Source organism: Vombatus ursinus, unplaced genomic scaffold (genome assembly GCF_900497805.2).
Source record: "Vombatus ursinus unplaced genomic scaffold, bare-nosed wombat genome assembly UNPS02000582.1, whole genome shotgun sequence".
Classification (NCBI taxonomy): Eukaryota; Metazoa; Chordata; class Mammalia; order Diprotodontia; family Vombatidae; genus Vombatus; species Vombatus ursinus.
Window position 1 is genome coordinate 2,368,700 of NW_020940360.1, and position 23,732 is coordinate 2,392,431.

General features: G+C 35.7%; 1 protein-coding gene across 2 annotated transcripts in view; it reads left to right on the forward strand.

Moving 5' to 3' along the window:
• The window catches only part of BCKDHB (branched chain keto acid dehydrogenase E1 subunit beta), a 240,947-nt gene that overhangs the window by 197,992 nt on the left and 19,223 nt on the right, over positions 1 to 23,732 (forward strand). The gene's annotated exons all lie outside the window — the stretch shown is intronic.

Here is a 23,732-nt window from a genome sequence, read left to right on the forward strand (position 1 = left end):
TTTCTGCCAGGGAAGTTGGAAGAAAGCAAAACCTACATGATGTTGAACATAAAGTATGGAATGTGAGATGATAATTGTTTAGAGATCAGATAGTTCAAGGACCACCTTAAGGGAGATTAGTTAGGAGGACTCAAACACAGAATGTTGGATAATGGCAGAAGCCCAGGGATCTGTCCCTTTACTGTATCCTTTCCTGTGTCTCTTCCTTGCCAACCACCTCCTCACAGCCTCTTTCAGACCATACCCTGGAAGAACTTCTGACCTGGGCACCAAATGTCTAGATTGAAGGCTGCCTCTTTTAGACCACTATTTCCTTTCTGGAAAAAAAAAAAAGCATGGCCTCATTCATGCTTCACTGCATTCTGTTTTCTCTAGCCACTTCTTCCACAACTTTCTCATCTTTCTCGTGTGTTCTCTGTCCCTTCCTCAGTTCTGGAAACACTAGCCCTGATCAAATCAACTCTGCCTTTGTTCCTTGATGGGCTCAGTATAGTTCCACTTAGGCCTGTTCACCACCCTGCAATTTTCTGGAAGAGGGTGCCACTTCCTGGCTACCAATCCCCTATCTGTATAGTTTTTCCTATTTGAATATAGGCTCCTTCAGGGCAGGTACTGTCTTTATTTTTGTATTTGTATCCCAGCACTTAGCCATGCTTGGCATGTGGCTAGGGCTTAACATTCCCTTCCTTCCTTCCTTCCTTCCTTCCTTCCTTCCTTCCTTCCTTCCTTCCTTCCTTCCTTCCTTCCTTCCTTCCTTCCTTCCTTCCTTCCTTCCTTCCTTCCTTCCCTTCCTTCCTTCCTTCCTTCCTTCCTTCCTTCCTTCCTTCCTTCCTTCCTTCCTTCCTTCCTTCCTTCCTTCCTTCCTTCCTTCTGTCCTTCCTTCCTTCTTTCCGTCCTTCCTTCTTGTCCATTGAATAGACAGGAGATCAGAAAAAGATGTCTATTCATTTTTTGACATACACAGCATGAGAATTTGTTTTGCTTCACTATGCTTATTTGTTACAAGGGTTTTGCTTTTCTTTCTTTTCTTTTTTTGCTTTTAAATTGGGAAGAAGGTGGAAGGGAAAACAATAAATGCTTGCTAATTGAAAAATAGAATTTAATTTAAAAAAAAGGGAATACTCCCCCCAGACACAAAAGAAATGTCCTTAGTGTAAAGGACTCTGAACCTGACAGGACAAGGATGTATTCAGAAAGTGGATGGACCAGGAATTTGCCTCCAAGAGGAGAGGAGTCCAGAAAGGCTGTCCAATAGGGTCAGTAGGGCTAACCCTTAGAAAAAGTAGTGTGTCCACATTCCAGATTAAAATGGTGTAGGTAATGCAGTTAGGAAGTCCAACATCTGTTACACGTTAATAAATAATAAAATGAGAAGTCAGACAGAGTTCAACAGTATAGTTGCATTCTCAGACAGTATGAAAAGTCTTCTTATTGTAGGTAGGATCTCTTACTCTAATCTGCAAGGGGAACAATGACCAATTGTAATATAGTCCAGGAAGTCTCCAAATAAACTATAAGCATCTTAAGGGCAACAACAGTGCCTTCCTTCTGTTCTTCACAAAGTGTAATCCCCTGTACACTTAAAAACTATTATACATGATTGACTAATTGATATCCCTGAACTCATGGCTCTCAAAATGCCAAAATAAAGTACACAGTTTTGATTTCTAATACATTCACTTGACCTTTTGTAGTGAACTTTCTTTTATAGTTTTATAGAAAGTCTTGATTTTTTTAGCAACATTTAAAAAGGCAGAGTGATAGATCGCATTATAGAATTAAAAGTACTGGACTTGGAGTCAAAGGACTTGATTGTGTTTGGATCTACCCTCTCTGGATCTCACTTTCCTTATTTGTGAAATGCAGAAGTTAGGCTCAAAGAAGTATAAGGTTCCCCTCCAGCCTGATATTTTATGATCCTATATGGTCACTTTTGTGTAGTTCAACTTTTGAACAGGTAATGTGGAAAGATGAAGTACTTCATTAGGAGGAGAGGGCCTTTTGGCCCCTTCTCCTATACCCACTGTATCAAGTCACCTTTCCTACTTATTTAATTAGTATTCTTTCATACTGAAATGGTTGGCTTTCTTTCTCTCCCTCTCTCTCCATCTTTCCTTCTCTCTTCCTTTTCTCCCTTCTTCCTTCTTCTTATTGCAGTACTGAAATACATAAATCTCATAAGGTTTTTAAAACCAAAAACTAAAAAAACTCCATAAATAAAATTTTTCTCTATGTGATTATCACTCTCCTAAGAAACACTATTAAAACAAAATTGGAGAACTTATACTAATGTGAAAAATAAAGACAGCGTGACTGAGGATGCTCATACCCAGTAATAGTTATTAAAAATGACCCCGAATTACTTCTTTTTTGGTTTGTATACAAAGGAAAAGCTAATTTCTTAAGAAGGGTGTGGGGGGGAGGGGTGACATGTAAATCTTTCTGCAGAACAAAAATACTTTATAATAGGAAAATAAGAAGAAAGCTAACAAATTCTGTTAAATATTTAGGAAAACATATGACAAAATCAAGAGAACAAGAATCTTCGTATTAGAATTTTTGATGTTCTTGTATAGATTATATGTTTTTTTCTGTTTTGTCTTTGACAAATAAAAGAAAATATCAAATATAAACATTTTGCCATTCCAATAAAAAGAGTGGTTGGAAAGCAGCTTCTTTCTTTTGCTTTATTTCGTGATTGGATTTCAGTTTTTACTGCTTGTGACTTTATTTGAATTTAAAATATTCAATATCAAGCTTTCCTAGTACCTTCAGAATAATTATCTTTTACTTTTGTCAGCTTTATTTTGGATCAGTGTTGTAGCTCTGGATTATTAGATTATGTCTAGTTTTCTTAGTACATTTCAGGGAAAATGGCTATCTTTATTTTCTACTTAAACAATAACGATGGAAGTTACCAGATCTTCTGAAATATCAGAGTGAGAAAATTGGAAATGGCTTCAACCTAGCAACTCAAGAAAAATTGGATGCAGTCAGATGCCATCTGCAAATGCCTTTGAGACTCTGTCACATGCATTTTCTCTGCCATTTTTCCTTTTTCTCCCAACTGAATTTTTCCTGCCTTTCTTTTCTAACATTGCTTTTTACCTTTCTTCTCTCCTTGACATTGTCTATTTCCTATATACCTTTTTGAATATAAAAATCCTTCAGAACATTTGTGCCAAGGACTGCTCTAGGATATTGGCATTATCCTGCTTTGAAAGTTCCCTTTTTATTTGACAGAGCTGCAGTTGGTAGGCTTTCAGGGCAGTATGTAAAGCCTGGTTGAAATTGGACTTTGGCTTGGTTTTAAAGATGAACAAATGTCACTTCTTTCAAAGACGGCTATTGTCTGAAAAGTTCATTGGAGTACTTTCCTCCCCCGATATTTGTGGAAAATACATTTTTTATATCCTGATTCCTTTATGTACCATTAACAGGCAGAACAAGAAGTCATTTTTCTCCAAATTTCCTAAATGTTTTTTTAAGATTATTTTAAGACCTTTTAAGACTATTGAGACCAATTATCTGCTGTAGTAATCTTAATGGGAAGGGAATCAATTAGTGACCCTGTTTTAATTTTTTGTGTATGAATGGTAGTGTCCAGATTTTTCACTATCTTATTGAGCTTCTCATGTTTGTTATCTGTGTTTAGTTTCTTTTTGAAAATTTTTGAAAAAAGGAATGATGTATTTATTGCTCATGCTCAGGTGAGATCTAGCAGAGACAGAAAATTAGAACTGTGATCCAAAGTTGAGATTTGTCTGCTTGATTTCAGTTGAGTCTGAATCATGAAATCAGAAATTCAGATCTCCATATGAAAGAAGAGGGGAGGAAATTTGGAACATTGGCAGGAGGCAGAGAGTGATTGTAGTAAATGGATAATACCATATAATTCATTTAGTGACTAAAGTTAGAGTATGGGTTGCAGAAGAACAAATATAATTGTGTTCACGTGAAAGTATAATGTGATATATGGGAAGCATCTGCTTAATACTTGATATTTTTACATCATGATCCCTCAGAGTTTTTTTGGTAAAGATGAAATTATAGTGCTGATGTTAAGAAAATTTGGAGCTTCATAGTTTGTGTATGTATTTGTGTTATTCTTTTTGTTGTTCAGTTTCAGTCGTGTCTTACTCTTCCTACTCTGACCCTTTTTGAGGGGTTTTCTTGGCAAAGATGCTAGAGTGGTTTGCCATTTCCTTCTCTAGCTCATTTTACAGATGAGGAACTGAGGCAAAAGAGGGTTCAGTGACTTTTCCAGGGTCACATAGCTAGTAAATGTCTGAGGCCAGATTTGAACTCAGGAAAACAAGTCTTCCTAACTTCAGGCCCAGCACTGTATCCCCTGTGCCACTTAGCTACCATTGCTACACATTGTTTTTTTCATAATAAATACACTTTATAGTAAGCCTGCTGGTATTTATGATTTGCTGTATATACCCAAATGACACTAAATTTCACTTCATTGAGTAGGCCTGAGATAGCACCTTTTATAATGGTTATATGGTGACTATTACATTCACGGAAAGAATTGTGGATTTATTTAATGCTGTTTTTAATATCCAAAATTTCAGATATTATATATTCTCAGCCTCTTAATGTAACCTTGTACAGCATAGTCTAAAGTAAAATTTTCAATTCTATTTTATTTTGAATTTAAATGTTTGGTATTTAAATCATCTAAATAGTCCCAGATTGTTTTTTTCTTTTAAATATATTTATTTTTTGTTAAATGTTTCCCAATTACATGTAAAAAGTTAACAATAACTTTAATATTTTGAGTTCCAAATTCTCTCCTTTCTTCTCACCCCTGTCCCTTTGGGAAGGCAAGTAATTTGATATCAATTATACATTCCTAGAATGTTATGATAGTAAACACAAACCATAAAGTATATATTTACACTGTTTAAGAATTGTGGCAAAAACAATGAATGTCAGGTTTTAAGGTAATAACTAGTTTTTTTTTTCTTTTTAAAGGTTGAAAGAAATAATCCATCTTTGCTCCCTATTTAGAGTATACATATGCACACATAATGACCTCTTTAAATGTCATTCACAAATTTGATAAGCAGTTCATCTATGCCTTCATCCAGGTTGTCATTGATAAAAATGTCCAAAGTTAGTAAAAAAAGACCTTTGAGTAGAAAAAATCAAGTTAGTTACTGAAGGTTCAGCTAAATCATCAAGTTTATGTAAGTGTTTTGAGTCTATATTACTGTAGGTCTGTTTCACTAGCATGTAGGTTTGGGGACTAGAGAAAGAAATTTTCTCAGATCTCTCAGTTCTCTTTATTAAAGCTTTATCTGATGGAGCCCAATCTTTTTTTTTTTTTTTGTATATACAGATCTCCCCAAATAGGACAGACTCCCTCTCTCCATGCCTGCAACCCAGCTTACAATATGCATCCAGTCCATTTGAGGGGAGAAATTCAATGAAATAATAGATGAGTCATTCAAATGGAATTGTCTCCAAATATATTTGACCCACTTTTTAACATAGATGCAGAATCAACTTGAAAAAAATCCAGAAGTAATTTCACTTGTGAAATCATAGACTGCCTTACATTTTCATTAAAATTTTTGAAATTTATATATTTCCTTAGTTCCTAATGAAAATATAATATGCTCCAAAGTCCTGAAACTGGGCTCAGATGCAAATAGATTGTACCCCCAAACCCTTTGTTTTTCAATTCTGAGACTGATAATGAGGGATTTAGTTATAGAATTTCAAATATACAAATGTGGCAGGTGAAAATAATAGCCTGAAATCCAAGAGGAAAGAAAGATTTTTTTAACAGACTCCAAGGACAACTTGCTGGGAATGCTAAATTATGAGAAAATGTGATACCAACATTCTGATGTGAACAGCATTCCCAGACCTCCAACCGTGATTTCAGCTTGAACCCTATACCATCATCCAGGGAAACAAATCTTAAAGAAATGGGACCTGGCACCTTCCTCTGCAGTCCTTATCTCAGCAACTACCTCAAATAAAGATCTGGAAAGAAAAAAAAAAAACAAAAAGCAAAACTTCTCCCTGCCACTAGAGTCCTTGATATTGTCAAATGGTTTAATATCAGAAGCAGGTATGGTTTTATTAATGAAAATCACATTAAAGATCATATATTACCAACAGTTTTGGGGTCTTTATGTCTGACTTGGAGTTGAAACTTCCCCTGTATATTGTTTCCTCCACTAGAATGTCAGCTCCTTGTGAGCAGGGACTATCTAGCTTTTTTCTATTTATATCCCCAGTGCTTAGTGCAGTGCTTTGCATATATTAAACGCTTAAGAAATGCTTATTCATTCATTCTTGATTTTATTAGAAAGCACAAGTAGCTAAATATTAAAACATTTTAAGTTGGACTGTGTGATTACAAGCAAACCTTTCAGTATTATCTCATAAAACATATGACCCAAGTTCCTCCATTTGGATCCTGGAAAGGTCCTTAGGGGGTAGCAAGCATTGAATGTTATATTACTGTATTGAAAACACAAAGTGTCTTCCATTTAATTTAAGAAAAAATCATGAAGTTAAACAGCATATAAAATCTTATTTCTTCAAACTTAAGAAATTTTACTGTGAGTCCTATTGGAAGATAAATATGCATGTAAAGGGTGTTGGGGAAGGGGAGGAAGGGGCAGTAAATGGTTTTTCTTTTCAATGCTACCAGTTGTTATAGGTTGTTTTGAGACATAATATCTTTAGATTTGTTACCCCTGGAGGTCTTTGCCTCTTTTTACATTTTCAGAATGGAGTTCAGTCTTCTATTCTCAAAACAGAAACTGCTGCATAATTTTCTAGGAGTTAAAGGCCAACCATATCCTATACTTTCCGACTTTGCGATTGGCTTCCTTGTCGTGCTAAAATATATGGCTAGTATATGAGAAATCTGGTGCTGATATAGCTATTTTTCTTTTTTTTTTAGCATTCATTTTTAAATTTTGAGTTCTGAATTCTCTCCATCCACTCTCTATGAGCCCCTCTGCTACCCACTGAGAAGGCAAGCAACATGATACTTATTATACATGTGAAGTCATGTGAAACATATTTCCATAATGTCTGTTTTTCCAACTGAGGACACAATGACACTTCTGGCCCTAGGCTATCTCTGGTTCCTTGGACTTGACAGTGGAAATGTTTTGGGGAAGAAATTCTTAAATGTGGCTGGTGCTTGGTAGAAAAGCAACTTTTTCCTTCAAATTGACTCTTGATTCCCTAAGCTAGTTTTTTTTTCTAACTCCGCATAAGTATTTAGATGATGTACCAAGTAGCATAAATTCATCTTCCCTTGAAAAGCCTCAGTAATACATCTATTAGATACAAGAATACATTTTATACATATAGGACACTAAAGTTTTTTTTTTCTCACCTACATTTCCAGTCTAATTTTATGTTACTGCCCTCTATATACCCTATATTCCACTCAAACTGACCTATTGATTTCTTTTCCCACAACATCTCCTACTCCATGCCTTTACATAGTGTGTCTCCCATGTATGCAATTCACTTCCTCTTGCCTTCTGTGGCATAGAATTCTTAGCTTCCTTCTAAGCCTACCTCAGATTCCACACGAAGTCTTCCTCTCCACATGGGACTGTTATTTTCCTCTTGAAATTATTTTGTGTGTAATTTGTATTGATTTACCTGCATACAAGTTATATACCCTTCCCTAGAGAACACATGCCCATTGAGTGAAGGTTCTTCTTCATTTTTGTATTCCTGTGGTCATATGAAGCATTTTATACATTGTAGGTGCCTCATATATGTATTTTTGAAGTGAATCAAATTTTGTGTTAAAAAAAAACAAACTACAAGTTAATGTTGTTTGTCCTTCGTTCTTGAAGAGGACCATGACATTAGGGAGGTGGTGCTGTGATCTGCAAGTGAATTGGGTTTAAGTGAGGAAGTACTGTGCAAAGTCAACCCTCATTCTCTCCTCCAGAGCCATCTGGATCCAGTAGTGAGATATAGATCAGGATGACTGGAGATGGTCCAGGATGCAGTGGGAGATTTTAGCCTTTTTAAGTTAAGTGTCTGTTCCACTTAAAAGAGCCTCTAGTGTTTGGTGGAAAAAGGGCAGAATAGGCCAAGGTATATGAGTATAGTCCTGGTTGCTCATTTATGTGGTGCACACTTGAAACTTTGCTTATTTCCCGCCATGGGTAGTTTGTCAGTGCATATTTTAAGTCAATAGAAGCAGCACTAAGAACACCAAATCATCTGTTTAGAAACTATTCAATGGGAAAAATGTCCTGATAGTTTCTTGTGAATTTTTGCACAAAATATATTGCTAGAATACTTTGAAATAAGAGACAGCATAACATAATGGATAAAGATCTGATTCTAACAAGTCACTTAACCTCTGGTTACCCTATAAAATGCAGTTTATGAGACTATAAGTTACAGAGGAGTTGTCAAATCTATGTTAGAGGAAGGACTTTCCACACTAGGAGTTCCTATCACAGATGATATCAGAATTCGGGGCCAAAAAGAAAACTTTGAAGAGTTTTTAATATATAAAATTCATTGTAGATTACATATACAAAGATAATTGCAAGTATAAAAATCATTTAGCTTAAATGAAAAAGGAAGATTTTCTTATTCAGTGCCTTTGTTTGCCAGCCCTCACCTCCCTTCCCCCACCCCCAGCCAATGCAACCTCCCTTGATTTTCATAATTCATTTCACTGGATCATCCAGATAATGGTTCAGTGGCCCTCCCAGATAAGTGTTCTTTTAAATACTTGACTTTGAAAATTTCGTTGTATTGAGTTATTTGCTAAATTGTTGTTGCTGTTATAAAAAGAATATTTTTTCTTTAGAAGTCCATTGGGACATTTAAAATCGCAAATAATAAAAAAAATTCTACACTTTTGATTCTGCTAGTTATTAGTTTCATCATTTTCATTAAAATGTTTCCTTTTGGAACTATCTGTTTATAATATGATAATGTATTTACGACACCTCTGACTTAAGATTGTCCTGCAGTAGAAAACAAGTTGATCAATTTAATGATGAATGACTATGAGAATAAGCAGATTTTTTTCTGTTTGTTGTTCAAATCAAATAACAAATTCAAATTAGGGTTTTTAGGAAGGTAGAATAAAATTTAAATTGATGGATTTTATATAGCATAAAATTCTGTATTTTAATCATTTGTATTAAGGGATTAAAGGAAAGTTAAAAGTCTGACATGATATGTCTACATTATAGCTAGTTACATTATACTAGTGCTTCTGTAATGTTTTTATGCCATGATCCACTGAGAGCTACTGCCCCATATTACCACTATTATGAATACAAACAAAGTGTTGGAACAGTTCCTTTTTTTGTCCCCTGGATAAAGGAAAACAATGGATACATCTTCCCCTCATTTTGGAAATAACTGTATTCTTACCTGACAAGATAATATTATTGATCAAAGCTAAAAATATGCCAACACTGTATTGTGGCTGATAAAAAGTTATTGCAGTTTTATGCAGCAGAAATAGAGTGTCCATATCAGAAGTAAGACATTCAGGCCTCATAGGAGTGTTATGTTCAAGTCTGGCAGTTATATATTAAGGAATTCAACAAACTTAAATGCAAAGAGTAGGAAACACAGGATAGTGAGAGGTCTGGAACCCAGGACAAATGATAAATAGCTAAAGATATAAAGAAATTAAATATGTAAAATAGAAGCCTAGGAGGGAAACAGTAGCTATCTTCAAATATCAGAAGTTACCCTATGGAAGTAGTTTTATAAGTTCAAAAGTTATAATAATGTTTAAAAATCTTCAGAACTAAAACCAGTGGGAGAAATATTCAGGGAAGTAACTTTTATTTCTACATTAGGAACTACTTTCTAATAATTTGAGCCATTTAACTACATAACTGGTTGCCTCATAGTGTCACTGGAAATCATGAGCAGAAGCTAGCCTGCCCCTAGACTAGCAGTGGTGCTGTCAAAGGGATTCCAGCACTCAGTAGAGACTAGACAGCGCTACTTCTAATGGCCTTTTCAGTTTTGTGGTTCTAAAGTAAATGGTGGTCTAGGTTCTCACTCTTCTACTCTTTTGTTAGAATGATTTAGTTAAACAACACAACCAGAAGAGAGATGTAAAAACATTAAAAAACAAAACAAAACACCTCTCTGAGTTTTTCTTTTAATTAGTAATTCAGTCACTTTAAGAACTTTAGCCATTCCTCATTGTCTTAGGTTTCTTTTAAATCACAATGATCTAGTTTGTGTATAGAAAAGTAACCTTATAGAAATTATGTTTCTTTACAGCGCTAAATGTTCACTGAAAGTCTAGATATTTCTTTTTGTTTTGCATGAATGCTTTTCTTTCTTGCTACACGGATATTATTAAATTCTTGGTGAGAATAAAAAGACATCACTTCTGCTTGTGAGCTTTGCTTTTTAATAGCCATTGGTTCATGTTGCTTGAAGACTGACATGAAAAGAACTATTTGTTTTATTTGAACGAATTATCACCTTCATTCTCCATACTGATGTATCACGTTCTTTCTCCTAAAAACAAACAAAAAAAAGTAAATGTACTATGCAAAGTGATTATTTTCTTTGAAAAGTTCCTTAAAAGATAACTTCATTGCACTCTGCTTGTTTTTACATTTGACCTAATATCTTTACCTGAAGTGTGTAAAAAAGCATGAGAGGAGCCTGGTTGTCTCTGTTCCCCTTTCTATGGCCAGCTGTTGTTACATTACAGCCTCAGTAGGTTTTCAAATTGAAGTAAAGCTTCATGGAAGAGCTGCCTGTTTTTAAAAATAAATTATTTTACTATTGACTTAATCACCAATAAACATTTAAGTATAAAAAGAGAGATCTGTATAAGAAGACGTAAACTTCTGTTGCATATTTTAAAGTATTTATTAAATTTAACAAAATGATAACAAAATGTCCCTTTTTGTGTTACGTTTTGAACCTTGTTCTGTTGTTTATTTTTGTTTTATTGATATGATGCCTTTTTTTTTATTTCTATCACTACCTAGTAACTTGACCTCCCTCCCTAACCCCCACAAAAGCCCTCCCTTATAACAAATAAGTATAATCAAGCAAACAAATCAATAAATTGGCCATGTCTGAAAACATGTCTTATTTTGCATCTCTGGTACATCATATCTATGACAAAAGCTTGGGAAATATCCATCTTCTGAAGTTATGATTGGTTCTACTTTTTATCAGAAATTTGAAGTCTTTTGAAGTTGTTCTCCTTTATATTATTTTGCTCATTTATAAATTGACCTCCTGGTTCTACTTATTTCACTTTGCATGAGTTAATACCAGTCTTCCCAAGTTTTTCTTGAATTTATTGTATCTATCATTCTTAAGTGCTGAGCTTGGAGTCAGGAAACTCGAGTTCAAATCTGTCCTCAGACACATACTAGCTGTAAAATGGTAGACAAGTCATTTAACTGCCTAACCTCTGTCTACTATATAAATGTGCTGTTATTATTATTGTTATCATCATCATTGTTATTATGCACAATATGTTGAACCATTTCCCACTTAATGGGCACCCATTTTGTTTATAGTTCTTTGCTACAAAAAGAAGTATTGCTATAAACTTTTTCATATATTTAGATCCTTTCTGTCTTTGATGTCTTTCAGGTGAATGACTAGTAATGGTATTTCTACTTCCAAGAGTATATACAATTTAGTATCTTTTGGCATATGGTTCTGTTTTTTTTTCTTCTTCTCCAGGTTGATTAGACCAATCGAAAGTTCCACCCACAGTGTACCAATTTGTTTTTTTTTTTTTAAATGATATTGTGTTCTTTATTTAAGTTATGTATCAATTTGTAATTTATTGTGGTATGTGGTGCAAAATATTCTTCTTAGCTTAATCTCTGACAAATTGCTTTTTCTAGTTTTGTCATTAGTTTTTGCCAAATAGGGCAAAAAATATCTAGCATTCCTAGATAGTGAATAAACATTTTTTCCTTGTTTAGGCAGAGATTACTTTGATTTTTTATCATGTATGAAAGTAGAAGTTATTGCAGGAATGTTCAATCAATGTTCCTGCATGTATTCTTTAATAATAAAATGAAATAAGGAACTCATAAAGAATATTGAGCTAGGTTCATCAGAAAAAATGTCTTACAGGATTTAGAATTAGGATAATATTTTCCAGCCTGTTTTACTTCCGTGATCTACTTGTAAATTTGCTAGGAAAAACTAGGAATATTAAAAGTAGTAGAAAAATAATTTGTGAGCTATCCTTTTGGACACACAGGTATCTAATAAGCACTTAATAAATACTAGTTGACTGACTGACACACATGAACAATCTTCCTTTCTTTTTGTACCAGGAAGTTATGGAATTGTGGATAGAATGCTTGACCTGAAATCAAATCTTCCCTCATATAGTTACTAGCTGTGTGACAGTGGGCAAGTCACTTGGCCTTTCTCAGATTCAATTTTCTCATCTGTACAGAGGAGATTATAATAAGCATCTACCTCAGAATGTACTTGTGAGAATCTAATCAAATGAGAAAGAATATGTAAAACATTTTGCAAAACTTAAGTGCTAAATAAGTATTAGTGTATTATCATCATTGTTACTGCTACCATTATTTTCCTGATCAAAATGAGAAAGAAAACCCAACAATCTTAGAAATACACTAGTATTACAATTCATTAAGTCAGAAACAGCTATACTGATCAAAGAAAAGGAAGAGAAGTATAAGATATGGAAAAATACACAAGAGAGAAAAAATAAAGGAGACATAGAGAAGATATGTTTGACATAGGGAAGAAAAATAAGAGAAGTTATAGAGAAAGGGACAGAATGAATGAATTTAAAAGCATTTTTTAAGTCCCTGTTCTGTACCAAGTACTATGCTAACTGCTATGGACACAATACATGAGCAAAATAGTTCCTGCTGTCAAGGGTTCAGCAACAGGACGATGAAAGGATCCAGTAGTTCTCAGGGCACAACTATAGAGGCAGATGGCAAGGTGGTATAGTCCTTCGAGTGTAGTGCTCAGTCAAAAGACTATACCTGGGAATTTAGAGGACAGGTGCTAAGGTCCATCTTACTGGAATGATGATTGTTGATGACTCCCCTATTCACCCAACAAGTGTGAATGGGCCCAGTCAGCCAGACAAGGGTAAGATGAAGTGAAGAGGTGGGGGTAAGATTAGATACAATGGACACTCACTATGATCTTAAGGGTGCATGACACAGGCCTGACTTATGTAACAAGTTGAGCATAATCTTTCTGATTTTATAAATCTCCTTGGACAGAAATACTGTAGTTCATTGAGAAAGAAGTAAAAGTACTTTGTTCCACTCCTTGATGTCTCAGGAGAAAAATATTTGTGCAGGAGTTGGGAATTTTTCAGATAATTCTGGGACACTCCCTTCAAATTCAAGAAAGTTGGCAAGTCTAGATAAGAGGAAGTATATAAATATGTATATTTTGAACTGGCAAAAAGTTTATATTTGACCTGGTCCCAACATTAAATACTAAAACACATTGTTGAAGGAGCTGCTATATTAAACGCTCACAGTAAATGATAGGCTTTTCTAGTTTTTTTTCTTTTTTCTACTAAGTTTTGAGCTTTATTTCTCTCCTGGCACATAGGACTTTCAAAAAAATAATGTATTTTTGTAATTATAGAATTTAAGAAAAAACATACTTAGAATATTAATCATCTATTGAATTGGATCTGTTTTTAATCTGGAAATATGGTGAGTACATACTCCTTTCTGCTTAAGTCCTTGTTTGTAAAAAGTTCCCTTTGGAGAGATTAGTTTGCTAATTGTCTTAATTTGATTTCTCTGAGTTTTGGGTGTTGCGTAAATGCTTCCTGAGGATTTTCCTCAGTATTTTGGTTGAATAGTTTATGTGATAAGTGTAAGACATGGTCCCTGTCAGCCAAGAGATTACAATTGCTGAAATTTATGTGATGCTTAAAGTTTACAAAACATTTTATCTATGTAGCACCAACGCTGAGTTCATTCTAAAAACCCTTACTTGAACTAGCAGGTCAGATTCTCAGAGGACAGATGGCTACTTCTCCCCTTGCGGTTCTAGTGGTAACCCTGAGGAGTTTGGAGTGGTTTCTCTAGCTCACAAGCACCCATTAATATGCTTCTCTCCCCACTCAGTTGATATGAATTTGCTGACCAGACTTAATTAGCCATTAGAAATGGATTTACTAAGGTGTTAGAGTATTTGGTACAAACATCACCTCAGACTGGGGTGGTGTACTTTTCCATAAGTAAATACAGGGTCCAGGAGAAAATAGGATAAAGCTTGGAGACCCATGTGACAAAGAGAAACTCATAGCTCCTGATTGCTGGACGTCCCTTTTTCTTCTTCATCATTAAGCTTCCCTGGGATTTGCTATTTACATTAATCACTGGACCCAGATGGCTCTGGAGGTGAAAGTGAGGCTGGTGACTTTGCGCAGCCCTCCCTCACTTAAATCCAGTTCACTTGCTTCTCGTGGCATCCCTGATGTAATGGTCCTTTTTGAGAATGAAGGACAAACAGCAGCAATCTCCTGGAGTATAATATAGCTTTCTGCTGGGCTGCTTACAGATGCTTCTATCAGGAAGCTTTACTTTTTCCCCCTTAGGCCTCACATAATGCTTCATTTTTACCATTCTTGAGCACTTATAGATTGCTTTCTACTTTAATATTTGGTTGTCAGCTATCTCTACTATAGTGTTAGCTCCATTAAGGCAAAAACCATGTTTTATCCAAATAATGTTGTATCTCATCTAGCACAATGCTTTGCATGTGACAAGTGTTTAACGTGTTCTTACTTTAATATCAAATATAAAGGTATGTATTCAGTTTTACTTTATGATTTATGAATCTTCACAAAATCAAGATGTCTTTTTATATTGAGGTGGATAGAGTATATTTTACAGTTTTGAAGATGTTAACAGCAATACTACGTTATGAAAATATTTAAGCAATGGACTTTATGACCCTTCAGTAACCATATATCAGAGGACTGAATTTTATGTCACAGTTAAGTCCTGTTTTTTTCCTTACTTTGATGCCATTGATACACCTAATGTTTGGAATCATTTTCCATCACTTCATTTCAAAAACGTCTCAAGATTATCTTAGTTTGGATATCTTGAATAGAAAAGGCACATTTTCTGTCAACTCAGTTTTTTTGGCTTACTTTCCAATTTTCATTCCCACTACTTTACATACATACTTACATACAGACAGACATACAAATATAGACATACAGACACATTTGCATATGCTTATATGTTATATATATGCAAATGTATTTATATGTGAAGATTTAAAGCATCTATGCCGATATACTCAATAAGAAGTGGGCACATCAACAAGCAGAATGAGATTAATGATAACAATATTACCAGATAGATATTAGCCTTCTTTGCTTATGAGGAAAAAATATGACAGAATCAATCAGAAAAGTTTTTATCTTTTTATGCATTGGCTCATAATAAGCATATGATAAATGTGTGATACCTTTGAAATCTTTAGGGTAATTACATTTTTCAGTGACCAGAGATCTTATTTGATGTACATATTAGCACTTCTGAGAATAATCAGCCTGTGTCTTTATTAAGACAAAAGAGACTCGATTCACCAAGTATCCACCAGATCAGTTAAACATTGCTCAGATAAACTGCTTTTATTTAATATTATAAAATTGTTCAGGCATAGGCTATGCTCAGAAATGAATGCTCTGAAAATGCTTCCTCAAATATTAGCTTATGATTACCATGTTATCTCTGATTTTCATACCTCCCTCTTCTTGATCATTCTCTTAGGTTCTTGTGTTCTGAGGCTTTTGGGGGGTGATTTGTACTTTTTCTAGATGACCTAAGTCTTAGGTCCCAAGGTATTTCACATCCTGTCACTACATAAGATGAATTAAAGTCAGTCCATCTCCAATCACCAATTTATAAACTTTTTCCTTAAAAGACCAAATGAGTATGTCATTTATTTATTGTAGAAGAGGAAGTTGTAATCCTGATTTCATGATGATATCTTTGATCTTTCATAGAATAAAAGTTATCATTCTATATAGATATGTTGATTTTAAATCATGAATGAATGAAAGAAAATTGTTAAGACCTCATTATGTGTCAAGCACTCAGGATACAAATAACAAAGCAAAGGCAGTCTCTACTGTTATGAAGCTTATTATATTCTATAGCAACAAAAGAGGAGTGGTGGCCATGGAGAAATACTTTGGACTGAAAATTTAGAAGATTAATGATTTGATCCATAGGGGAGTAGATGAACATGCTTAATTCAGGAGCAATGGCCAGATTGATTTGATCATGGTTCAGAGTTTCAGAACTGGAGGGAGCCTGAAATGCAGTGATGTGGTAGTTAGCAAGACTACAGAGGAAGGAGTGAAGTGAAGCATGGTGCTCAGATTTTTCCTGAAATAGTGATTGGTGAGAGGCAGTCACTGATGGAGAGCAGGGCCTTGTTGAGGGGTTTAGGGGTGCTGGGATGCCAAAATAGCAAGCCAGGTCCTGCTCTAATGAATTCAACTGAAGCTTTCTTTCAGCCAAAGACAAGGTTTATTAGAACACCAATTGGGGTAAGAGATTCCTAGTAAATCTGCACTATTGGCCAGATTTTAAGAATCTGAACACCTTAATGGTGGTCAAGATGGATCTTATATACAGAAAGACTGCGGGAAGGATCTAGGAGTGGCCAAGTAGTCTGATGAGACTGTGAGGAGGGGTCTTGGGAGGATCTGTGTGGCCAATAAGCTGGAGTACTGTGAGGTAACAGAATGCCAGGGACGCGACCAAGTTGCCAAGGAAGAGTGGAGTCTAGTTAGGATGAAGGGTGGGAAGTGGCAGGGGTTATTGGAGAGGTAACAGAATAGAATTGGGAGATTGTGTGTAGTCACAATGAAAGGCCAGTCGAGTGGATATAGCCTCAGGAGAATGCCAGAGACTTGCCAATGTGGGAAATTCCAGGGCTTTTCCTTTTTGGGGTCCAGATCCTGAAGACGTGGTCTTTTCCCTTTAGAGTTTCAGATCCCATCGCCATCAGCCACAGGGTTGAAGGTTCTCTAGAGAATGGTCTATTATAGGCAGCAACGCAGTTGTTGAGACTGTGGAGAAGGTGATCAGAAAGGAAAGAGTGAAGGGTTTTAAAACAAAAATTCTGTTTTTGAGTTCATGGCTCAGCTGTGTTTAACTACCGGGATGATCTTATGTCAGTCACTTAATCATTTTCATTTTTTTTAACTTTTCTGTCAAATGGAGAGAGTGGAACTAATCCATCTGTAAGATCCCTTTCAATTGTAATAGTCCATAATTCCATATGAAGTTTAAATTTACCTTATATAGTTAAAAATATGAGCCAATGCTAACCTTTTGAGCTTAATATTTAAATAATTATGTAAAATTAGTATTTGTAACTTAAGACGTTTCCAACTCCAGCCTGAACTGCTTGAAATCATTTCCAAATTGCTCATTTTTTTCCGAGGTTTAATGTAAGTATGTGTAATTCTGAAGAGTTTGAAGATTTGGAGAGCCTAAACCAAATTCCATTTACTGTGAGAGATGGAGAGGACAACATGCTTAGCTTTGGATTCTCAACATACATGCATACCACGTAATATGCATATATTTTATATATATGTATATGTATATATTTTATATGCATATATTATATATATGTATGTATACATATATGTGTATATATGTATACATATATTTATATGTATATATTTATATACATATATGTATATATATGTGCACATATACCAGTTATATGGCATGACTTCATAAGAATAATAGCAAAATGGTGATGTAGTAGATGCACTGTGTATATATATATATCCAAAATCTTTATTATTCTCTTTTAATGGCAACTTAGGTTTTGAATGTCCTATGGGAAATACAAGAGCGCAAATTTTTCCAGGACAGTAAATCAGTGCTTTTCAAAATATATTGAATGTAAGAAATTTTCAGGAGAAAGCAAGAATGCTGTTGTAAAAGTTGGCTTTTTATCAGAATGTGGTGGGATGCCTGTGAAATAGTGTTTGTTGTCACAAACTTCTTTCTGTTCTGTTCAGTTCAGCAACTGACCTCATATTTTGTCAGTCTTGTTTTGTTGGCTTACAAAGATGTTATGCAGTACAACCAGACCCTTCCATTACTGTTATTTTTGCCATCTTTTTTCTGGTTGGTATTTTATAAGAAATGTGGTGGAGTGGGTGGGTAGATGGGGGATAGTGTCAATTTCATGAATCTGGAGATCATTTGAAATGTAACCAAATGTAACCAAAGCCAGGGAAAATTATTATAAAGTATAGTGACAGTGTACTACAAAATTGAACAAGCAGTTGAAATATAAGTAGGTGTCCAGTAATAGGTCTGAAGACTGTTTTAAAAATCATATCTATTTTCCTATGGCCCCACACCCCATTTGTACAGTTATGGACTATTTCATATATTGTCAGATTTTTTTCACTGCATTGATTGGTCTTATTTTTTTTCCTCTTCTGCTTCCTCTCTTCTTTTTTTTTTCTTCAAAATTGATGTAAGGAATTGTTGTCTGTGAGTGGGGATACTGGTGGAAATTTAAGCAATGTATAAAACAAATCAAATTTATTACTTTTAATCTTAAGTTTGCTTTGTGATGAATTAGTCAGAGTTATGTGAGCTCTTCATCCTCTTCCTTACCCCTTATTGTGGGTGTTCCCCACGGGTTAAGCCTTACCCCTCTTTTCTTAAAACCTCTCTCGAACATCTTTTTCACTCCTATGACTTTTACTACCACCTCCATGCAGATGATTTCAAAACTGACATTCCTGACCTCCTCTAAGCTCCATACTCACATCTTAAACTTTATGAAGAATGTTTCCACCTGAATATCCTGGAACCAGCAGTTCAAATGCAACATATATTTAACCAAGTTAATCATTCCCTTCCTCCTCTTCCCCTATCCTTAACCTGATTTCTGATATCACTTTTTCTGCCTATGTTCTCACCCTCCCATGTTAGTAATTTAAGGGTCATCTGTGACTCTTCTCTTTCCCTCAGCTCTCATATCCAGAGTAATAGGTCTGGAAAAACTATACCTCTGCCACTTTTCTTGAATACATTCCTTTTTCTCTATTCTCTTTGCCACCATTCAAGTTTGGGCTCTCATTACCATCCATCTAGACTATGGCCATCTTATAGGTATTTCCACCTTGAGTCCTGTCCCTACTGCAATTTGTCCTTCAAACTGTAGACACAGTGATCTTTTTCATACTTAGATCTGGAGGTGTGACTGGTCTGCTAAAAAGTCTTTAATTGCTCTTTATCATCAGGTTCCTTTGCCTTGAAGGTCTTCCATACACTGAGCCCTCCACCCAAGTTAGTGTATTCTCTGCATCCTAAACATATGCTGTGCTTTTGCCCAAGCTGTTCTGTGTAGCTGAAACCCATTCTTTTCCTTTCTTGTTGAATTCCACCATAGCATTTAAATTCCAACCTAAATGCCTTTTTCTCTAGGAAATCTGTCCTGATACTCCTGCCCAATACCAACTTCCTTTCCCAAATCAGACTTCACTTTGCTTTGCAACTTTACTGTACTCACCTTATAATAATTGATATTACAACTAACTGTTGATGTCTCACCTGTTTACTATTCATTCATTCAGCAAATATTTATTTAAATATCCTATATGTACTGTGCTAGGGATATAAAGGGAAAAAATGAAACCATTTATGTCCTTAAGATGCTTGCATTCTATTGCAGGGAAAACATCATGTAGACACAGAAGCAAATTACTTGAGAGCAAGACTGATGGGGTATGAACCTAAGCCAAGACCTTTGCCCCTCACCCCAAAAAGAATTTGGGTCCCATTTGTCTACAGGCTCCAGAAAACCCTTAAATTTTCTTTGAACTCATTTATCTGGTCAAGGAAGTTTAGCAGTCTCCTGATTATTAACTGACCTTATCTCCTAGGCCTTATTTCCCTTTGATACCCTAATGGAGAAGCTTAGTCTTTGATACTCTAGTGAAGTATCCAGACCCCATTCAACCTCTTCCTTCCCTATCTTCCAGTTCTTTGTTACCCTGATGAAGCCTAGCCCTCCATTGTCTATTCCCAGATGACCCCATTCAACCTCCCAGACACTCCCATTCTCCCTAAACTCCCCCAGTCACCCCAGATCCTCTTTCCAACCCCTTCTCTGAACACCTCAAAATTACTTGGCTGTATATAAGATTCATTCTGGTCCTCATTTAAATGCTGAAATTTCCTCATGCCCACTCATCCTTACAGGCATCACTAATGTTCAGATTCCTTAAGAGTCTGGCCTCTATGGTTCATCAGTAATTAAAAACCTTGTCTTTGGTTGAAAGAAGACTTGGGTCAAATTCATTTGGGTAGGACCTGGGTGTCGTGATTTTTGGGTCCCAGCACCCCTAACGTCTACACCTCATCAAGATTACTTAGGGATTGGTTTTGTGAAAGTGAGGAGTTTTCATTAGTTCTGTTATTATGAGTAAGCTTGCATGCTGATACATACAGGTAGGATGCCCTAATATACCTTAGGTAGACTGAGATCCTCTCTCTTACTAAAGATCCTGTAGCAAAATTAAGATTTGGATTTCCTTGAATGTTAGCCATGACATTTTGTGGTAGTACATTTTTTTAAATTGTATAATGGTTCACAAATTGAAAATTCTTAGTTCTTGTTTCAAAATTGAAAGTTGATTTTAATTCTATTTTTTAAAACTTAATCAAGCTGGCATGGGTTTAATACTCTACAATGATATGTGAGTCTAAAGTCCTTACTCTTGTGACTTCAGCCTTCACCTATGTTTTGGAGAAACTTGCCTTGAAAGTCAAGCTTTTGTCTTGTAATTACCTCCATCCTTTACTCTGATAGCCTCCAGTCCTTTTAGTCTCAATTCTGTTATTTTAATTTGTATCTCCACCCTGGTATTGTCCATCTTTGCAAACTCAGTCACTAACTAAAATTCAAGTTGATTCAATGGAAACCTTGGTGAACTACTTAGGTATCTGCAGACTAAGCCTATCACCTGAGGATGAGGGAAGTAATGGGAAGGAGCTGAGGTGACTTTTAACCCATGTCATTAAAATGTCTAACAATCGGGATTGTCTTCCCTCTGCAAGGGAGGTCCAAATGATTTACAGAAGACCCTGTCAGCCCTTACTTTGACTTTTTGGTCATTGAGATAGGCCATAGACCCATTTATTGTTTACTGCTAGCCTAACTAATAAATTGATCATGCTCAGACCATTGTCTCAATTTAACTTGATTTGCAAATGTAACATACAATTTTACTCTTCACCTCCTCTTTGTAAAAATATGACTGGTATTTTTAGAATTCAAAACTCAAGCTTGTTTTGCAAGAATGATTGCTGTCTAGGGATCCTCTCTTACTAATTGAATCAGCAGAAGGGTGTTGGGGGAATTTGACGGCAGCATTCACAGTGATACAGCATTTCTGATATTTCTAAATCTCTTGTCACTAGGTAACTGATCTGTCAGTCAGCATCAGGACAGCCAGCAATAGTACAGCAACCAAATATAGTTGTCACCAGCTGGCCTAATGTAATTGACAGCTCAGTCATCACCCAGTGACAATGGATTTAGTAGTAACAGAAATGTTGTAATACCTCTCTCCTTCTTAAACTCAGAGGATTCAGCAAAAAAAAATGGTCCTTTCTGCTTTGATTCTGGCTATTGTTCTGAAAAAACCAGAACAGAAGCAGACACCCATACATCTTCAAATTTCTTCTTAACATAAGTCTCATAAGTTATGCAAATGGGAAGGGGTGGGGTAGGCCAATAAACAAAACTCTAGATGTCTCCTAGATTTGGTCAATAATTTTACCAGCCTGATTAAAACAGAGTAAGATATCTCACTGTTAAAAGATATCTGGGTGCTTCACATACCAAGTTTCTTGGCACCTGTTAGGGAATTTATCCTGTAATTAGGTTTGATTATGAAGGAGAAGGAAAAACTGGTGGCATAGAGAAACATGGCCTGGCAATAAAAATATAAATTTTCTGCAAGATATGCTGTATTCATTGAACTCCTTCCCATCTTAAAGTATTATTGCTGTTAGACCTCTCAGCATAGCTACAATTAATATGTCAAAATCCAACCTGCTTCCTTTCCATTTACCCTGTGACCACTATCCAATGTTTTTAGATGATTGGATGGAAATTTTTTTTTTATTGAAAAACAATGCAAATGTGTGTTCTCTTGCTTTTGTAGCACAGTGCGGAGTCTGTATCATGAAAAACCAGCTCCTCATTCTCAGGATTCTGCCGTATCCTCTCTCTGTTATAGATAGCTATAGAAGGCTTAGTATCTAGAGATGGAGAACATCATAGAGATCATCTTCATATAGTGTATAGTGTCTAGATTTTTGTTTAAGACTAGGCCTCACTATCTTGCCCATGCTAGAAGTGCAGGGGCTACTCACTGGCCTTATCCTACTATAATCAGCATGCAAACTCTGACCTGCTCCATTTCTGACCTGGACTAGTCTGCCTCTTCTTAGGCAACCTGGTCCCTCTCGACTCTCACTCCTCCCTCCCTCCCCCTCCCAGGACTCACTATATTAATGCCAAATTTAATATAGATCCCTGATCAGCATAGTCCCTATAGATCAAAATCTCAAGATCAAGAGATCCACCAACCTCCCTGGTAGCTTAGGTGAGGGTATATGCCACTGTACCTGCATTTTTTTTAATATATCATATATCTTATATATATATATATATACAGACAGATATCTTTTTCAATCTCATGATTCAGTTCTAATATTTCTTGCTGACTCATGGAATCATTGATTTCTGTAGTTTGAATTCTGTAGTACTATAGTTTTATAGTTTTCAGAGATTAAGTTTCTTGGGTTAGAATTACTACTTTCTCTTCTAAGCTGCTTATTCTACCTCAAATTCTTTCCTTAAAAGTTTTTAATTTCATTTCAAAAAAATGTTCACTTCATTTCTGTTAGGTATTCACATAGTCCTTATAGAAAATCATTTTTTTTTCCTTTGACACTTGTCATGGAGTTCGATTTCTAATGTTTTTATGTAGGGGTTGGTCTTTTCTTTGATTTACTCAACTCTCCTACTTTAGTTTCTGAATTGGGTCTTTGCGCCAGGGCCAGGTTCTTCCCTGGCTGCACTTTTGAGTGGGGTGGTAAGCCTTGCTTGTTCTAATCCCAGGCCTCTTAGGTTCTTGCTTAAACCTCCACTTATCTCTGAGATTCCAAGTCCTGGATCACCAGTCATATCTCCAGCATCTCAGGACAGGGCATTAGGTGCCTCAGAGCCCCTGGGTCTGGGATATCCTGTTCTTTGCCCTGTGATACTATAATCATTGTTTCCAACAACTGCTCCCTCAGACTTGCAAGGTCCCCACCCTGGGACTTTCTCAGGGGAACTGTATTGCTGGCTCCTGACATAGAACCTAGAAGGCTACACAAGTCATACTCCTGATTGAGCAGTTGCATTGCTTTGGAGGAGTTGAGGGAAAGTCAGGGGCCAATTATCCATGGGTGCTTTTTTTTACTTTTTGTGCAGTTGGTTAGAAGAAGTCGCTTAATGCATTTTCTCATTGAGTTTCTTGATTATTATTTTTTTTCTGTTGGGAACTTGAGGGCTTTGCTGAAGTTGGTATGCAGGAGCAATGTAGCACTCTCTATCAGGCAGAAAATTTGGCCACTTTGGGTTTTTGTGTTGTTTTGTTTCGT